Source organism: Pinus tabuliformis, chromosome Q, assembly GCF_031772625.1.
Source record: "Pinus tabuliformis cultivar Carrire ecotype Pingquan chromosome Q, CPIR1, whole genome shotgun sequence".
NCBI lineage: Eukaryota > Viridiplantae > Streptophyta > Pinopsida > Pinales > Pinaceae > Pinus > Pinus tabuliformis.
Genome location: NC_142296.1, coordinates 1365454400 through 1365461157, shown reverse-complemented (window position 1 = coordinate 1365461157; position 6758 = coordinate 1365454400).

Genomic DNA, 6758 nt, shown 5'->3' with positions numbered 1-6758 from the left:
CTATCACCAAAGTTGTACCAATGGGAAAATTTGGGAGTTGCAACAATGCAACATTGGTAGGGACAACACGAGTTGCAACAACCAAAATCATAGCACTAGAGTCACAACAACAATGATAGTGATTTGGAGTTGTAGTTCTTTCCAGTTCTTCCTGGAGTTCCAACAATAGCAAAGAGAACTTTTATTTTCATTATTTTAGTTTGAAGTTATTTTTATTTTAACAAAGGGTTAATAAAGTTATTTTTATTGCGCCCAGAGGCACATTCTACAACCTAGTATGAGAGGAAGTGTAAGTATGTCACATCTCCAATAAACAAATTATAATAATACATTAATGTCCCCCCAAAACAAAAATGAAAATAACCATATAGATTAAAAAAACAAAAAAAAAAAACAAAAACAAAAACAAAAACAAAACAAAACAACAAAAACAAAAACATAAAAAAACTACAATACAATTCAACACAAAAAAATCTAAAATCATGCTCCAATTTTTTTAATATTTCTTTTCATTAAATATTTTTAAAATGAATCTTTAAAAGGAAAAACCATAGCCTATAGATATATTAAAATATTTAAAGACATAAATATTTCCATGTCAAAGTTGCAATATTTGAAAATATTAATTTGATGTAATTTTATTATAAGTTTTATTATAAATTTTATTATCATAAAATGTAAAAAAACATCATTAAATCTAATATTAATATTAATATATTTAATAAGTTTGGATTAATAGTTAAGGAAAAGTTTTCATCTCCAAGGATTTGATCCCTCTAAGCTCATCATAGATCCAGAGTTAGATGGCTCTAAGCTGGTTTTTATAGAGTCCAAATGTTTACTGGACATTACATTACTCATCTCTACCATAGTGAGTTGAGTGTAAATAACCTCATTTTTCCCAAAAAACACTAAGTACATCTCCCCAACTATGAGATATTATATAATATATATTAATAAGATATATGGTTAAGAATTATCTAGATTTCAAATGTATCCAATGTTTCTATTAGGCTTGATATTTCTTATAATTTACTAAGAATTATGGTTAATAATTATCATAAATTCAAATATTTAATTATATATATAATTTTTTTGTAATTTAATAAACCAACATAAATCCATCTTAACTTAAGATCTACCAAAGGGAGAGATCAAATCTCTCAAGATGAAAACCTATTTGTGAGTGAAAAACTTAAGAAAATGTTTGCAACTCGAGAGATTTGATTCATCTCTACTGTTGATACATCTAAATTTAATATGTTTTTACTATATATATATATATATATATATATATATATATATATATATATATATATATATATATATACACAAACATTGGAAGAATTACAAATCTCCATCATATCCTAAATTAGAAAGCACTTATTAATGGTATTAGGATCCTCTCGCTCTTTCTATTTATATATATTTTTCATTTGAAAAAAAAAAAAATAGTCAACATGCATATTGAAATATTTGATTTATAACACATAATAATTTTTTAAATCTTATATATCAACTCGATATTAATAATGAAATAAATTACACATCTATCTATTAATAGAAAGTGAAAATATAAGAATTTTTTAATTTAAATTACTTTATTTTTCTTTATATAAACTTGATATAAAATTATATTATTTAATATGGACATTGAAATATTTTGCTGAAACTAAAATATTTTTTTGTTATTAATATGTTTTTGTTTTAATCATTACATATAAACTGAATATAGAAAGAAAGAAAGAAGAAAGAAATTATTTTAACACCCACGAGGCTAAATATAGCCTATGGGACAGATTGCTTCTTCATCTACTTGACGTATTCGACCAATTTTTTGGGAAGCTTCACAATAAATGCTCCCAGCTTCTCTACAAACCCCTCGCAAAATAGATTATCCCAAGAGCTAGTTGCCAGCATATCTGCATAACTTTCCCTGTTGTCTTTGAAGACCTCACATTCTAAAATGAAATGTTTTTCTATTTCCACTTTTCCGGAAGAACAAAAAATGCATACCCTTTCCTCCCACACTTCCTTTGGCCTTTTCCAGCGCTCTATTTCACAACAGAGTTGATGAGAATTAGTCCTTAACTGAGAAATAAGAATTTTGGCTCTCCAAGAGATATTGGCCTCTATGTATGTTTTTGGTTGATGATTATGAGTGGGATTAAACACTTCAATATAGTAATTTCTATTTCTTCCTAGCTCCTTATCCCAAGTACGTTTGTGGAACTTTTCCATAACAAAAGCTTTTATCTCTTTGTGTTTATGGGACAAGCGTTCAAGCAAATACTCCATTTACTAAACCATTTGTTATTTTTCTGCATCCACATTTTTTGCTCTTGCACAATCTATCATTAAAGACAACCTTAGGCCATCTACCCTCTTCCATTTGCTCAATTATTTTTAAATACCTTATGACTCGCACCATAGCAATTGCTTCAATAGGAGCAGTCCCTGTTTCACTTCACAAGATATCATAAGGAACTGCACTTTTAATATTAAATTTGTTTGTAATCAAACACTTATGAATTTTCTCAATTTGTCTCCCTTGCATGTCGGAGGTACTGCTAGCCCACAGTTCACAACCATAGAGAATCACCTAAATCACTAGAAGCCCAAAAAGAGTTTGAGTGGTCTTCCAGTCTCATAACTATACCTCTCTACACCTATTTTGAAAAGCATAATATGCTTTCCAACCCCCCAGAGTTATTTTCTTTCTACAACCATTCCAGTTGAGATTTTTGTTGAAGTCAATTCCACAATAAAAACATTAGGTAATAGAAATAATATTATTTTTTCCAATTCCATATTAAGTAGTGAAGAAATTACATATTTCCCTTATAGTAAAAAGTAAATTATCATTATTATTTTACTTTCAATTACTTTATCTCTATATAAAGTTAATGTAAAATTAGGGTGGAAACAAATGCATTTTGTTTATGGATGACATTATGTAACATCTCCGCTAGATGGTAGAGAGCCTCTAGGCTCAGTAACAGTTAAAAACAATGTAAGTAAAAATTTAAAAAATATTATAATAAAAAAGCATAATAATGAAAATATTTTATATTAAAATAAATTCTCATTTTATTTGTTCTTAAAATTTAGTTTTATATTTTGATGACCCTATTTTAATTTTCTTATAGTAAGCTCTATTTTTTTCATAGAGTAGTAACCCATATATATATGAGATGTCAAGTAACGCTATATTTAAAAATGATAAAATAATACTTACAATATTAAAAAAGAAAAATAGTAGTAAAAAAAAATCAATATTGACCATAAATAAAATATTTCAATTTCCTTCTTTATTTTATATCCATTCTATATAGAGATAAAATCTCTCGTATGTATACCTTGCACATACTATATAGTTAAAAAAACAAAACAAAACTTTTACCCCATGACATTTTACTTAAAAGAATTATTTGTTTTTCAAAATATAAGGCATCTTATTGCAATGGTGATTAAGTTAATGGTTATCTATTAAAATTAAAACACAAATATTCAACTCCATATGTTCATTGTCTATCACCTATGGATATGGTATTGGATTATGGTAATTTCCATTGTTTTTTTTTCAAATTAAAAGTATTGGCCCCTGAACCAAGGCTTAGGAAATTTAATTGCACCCAACTAAGGTGTGCAAGTATCGAGGTGATTGGTCATGTGGATATGTACTACGCACGGGACCTCCCCACAGTCAAACACTTGGTTTCATCTTGTCAAACCATTTGTTTGGTACAACATCCAACAGCTGGAATGCAGAGGATTGTTTCCATAGCTAACACTTGCTCTTGCAGCGCACCCAATTCACCATCTTGCATTCTGCCCTTAGGGTTTCGCTCTGTGTCCTAACCTCCAGACATGAAGTTTAACTGTGAATTCTTGCAATTCCCACTCAGGTATCGTTGCCCAACACTCTTTTGACTTTCTAGATTTTCTTTTTAATTTTAGTGGCATTGGTTTGACCATTTCCTGTGGCTACCTACAGGGGGTTACTAGCAAAGGTTTCTTCCCTTTTCAAATGAGATTCGCGGTCGTGGCTACAGGAAATAAGGTTCTTCATCACCACATTCATCTTGCTACGAGGTTTACTACATAATCGATGCTAAGATAGCTAATTTATTTCCTCAATTGCAGAGTCTAGTCATTCCTCTACAGAACGAGTTTTCCTCTGATGCATGTATTTTAAAGGGTATATTTTCTTAGAATGGTTTAGACACTCATTCTTGAAGACAAGAACTAATTTTTTCCTTTTTCGAACTTCCAAGTAAGTTCTAGGGTTTTCAAGGTTTCTCGCAGGGTTGAGGCTCAAAAAACCACCGTGAATAGCTCAAATGGGGATTTTCTTTCGTTTACCAAGTTCTTACTTCTGTCAACCCTCCCTTAATCTAGGGTTTGATCAGGAATGTGTTGTGGCCAGCAACGACCCCCCCTTTTTTATTTAGTATTAGTAATAAAACTAAATAAATGGGGACCCTTCTAAAAAATAAAAAAAAAACTAGCACGTATATTTCCCTTTAAATAAAACACACTATCATAAACTTAGGAAAACACCCGCAAAACCTAAAAAACTAAGTTTTATGATAAGTTCTGAATAAAGTCATTCTCTTAACAATAAAACATTGCATCGCAAAGGGTAATGGAGGACATCATATAAACAAGCTTTGAAAATTGCGAAAACGAGATGCGAGATCACGCACCTTAAAGATTCAACACACATCGCGGATTTCATTTGCCGCAAGTATCACCTAAGATAAAATATCCCTATCCAGTGATATTCGATAAAGCATCTCGCACATTGCATCTCACAGTCACCTAAAGAAACAAATGATTGTTAACAAAAAGGATTAGCGATATTGCGATCTGCGATATTACAAAGCAAATCGTAAAATCGCTTTATGACAAATTGGCAGGGCTCATTGTTCAATAAAGTATTTCTTGTAATCCAATACTGAATTATGGGCATTAATGTCAATTTAGTGGTTAGTTGATGGTCATTTATGAGATAAGATTTAGAACTGATTGAAAGGTTGTTTCACATATGGTGATATATTTGATATGATTTTAGAATTAAAGAGCTTTCCCGTCACCTTATCTCTTACCATTATTCTTTCCTTAATTATAAACTTGCAGGAGTGGCAAGCAAAATAATATACGCAACAACATTCATAGCGTAATGGGAAAGAAGGGAAAAGCTCTGGTTACTGAGGACAAAGAGATGATGTCCTTATTCATAGACACCACCTGTACCAGAGATGCCGACATAACCACTTGGGAAGGCATGTACAGTCTGCTCGAAGAAGAAAACCCTAAAGTCATGGAAGTTAAAGCAACAACAGATTCACACGGGTCATCTAAGGCATCAATTACTGAACTTGCATGTTCATTCTTGCACTGAATAGCGGCAAGATGTAAGATACTTCCATACATAGACATGGTCAAGTGGGTACTAGACAGTGCTGATATAATAGATAGACAATTCAAGTCTCGGAGCCAAGACCTCATTGGGTCATTCACTCCACAAGATTTAAGGCTTATGTGTCATCTACCAGAGCCGCAGGCAAGCTACAACAAGCAGTTTGTTGAGAAGTTCGCTAAATAAAATGAGGATTTGGCGGAGTGCACCAAGAACTGGTCGGCAAGGGAAGAACCATTAAAAAAGGACAAACACGGTATGTACAGTACTGGTTCCCTCTCCTCCCCATATTGCTTTGTTGCTGCTATGTTATGTAGACTATTTGGAAGGCCCGACGTCAACAAATTTTCATCCGAGTGGCTACCCCTATTGGATGCAACCACTAATGCCACTATTATGGATTAAGCTCAGATATTGTCTAATAATTTAGCCTCGGCTATTTAGAACTACCGGTCTAAAAGAACTCCCCCTCATAGGATTTATCCTCCTTTCTTTTTAGCTGCTTATGTTGTGGATGCAATATGTTTCGTTTCCAAATTTCCTTTAATGGGTTGGAAGTGGACAATATAGAACCCCTTGCCCATTCACATTTATCATAAGGAATTGTGGGATTCCAAGTTTATCCCGTATTTTCACAGAATTTGTCATGGAATTATGTTACCTCTTTTCAAAGTGTTGTATAATAGGGACACCCCAAGATTTTCCCCCGAAGCGGAAGTTGACATTCTCCCTGTCATAAGATGGTTTGGGGAAGAGTTTTTTACCTATGTCAGAGTATTTGGAAGCATTGCTTTCCCTCATGTGCTACCCTTATATGTTCCTGATAAGTTATTGGCTCGAGAAATTGCCTACCAGACCTGTGGGGTGGGAAGAATGAGCAAAGAATTGAAAGACAAGAAGAAGGCCATCTGGCCGCAATTTCCTGTGGCCTGTGTATCCTTCTCACTATTTGATCTAGGTCATGCATTCAAATAAGTAGACAATATGTTGAGTTTACAACTGTTCAAGTTTCCAGGGAGACAATTTGACCCCTTTGATGTCATCAAGAATTTTACTACTGCTATCAAGATAAAGGTATTTTCTAAAGAAGATGATTTTTTTGATGATATCTTCCAACAGAAAAACACACTAAAAGAAGTTTTTCATATGGCTCAAATTCAATTTCCCCCAGCACAGTTCCAAGAATTCAAACTGTACAGAGAAAGGAGACTAGCAAACATCCCTTTGGATAAGTTGCACTTAGAACCAATAAGGGAGCCAACTCCCAATATCAGTTTAAGTGGAAGTTCGGGTACAGATAAGTCCAGGTCTAAATCTGGGAAAGAATCACCAG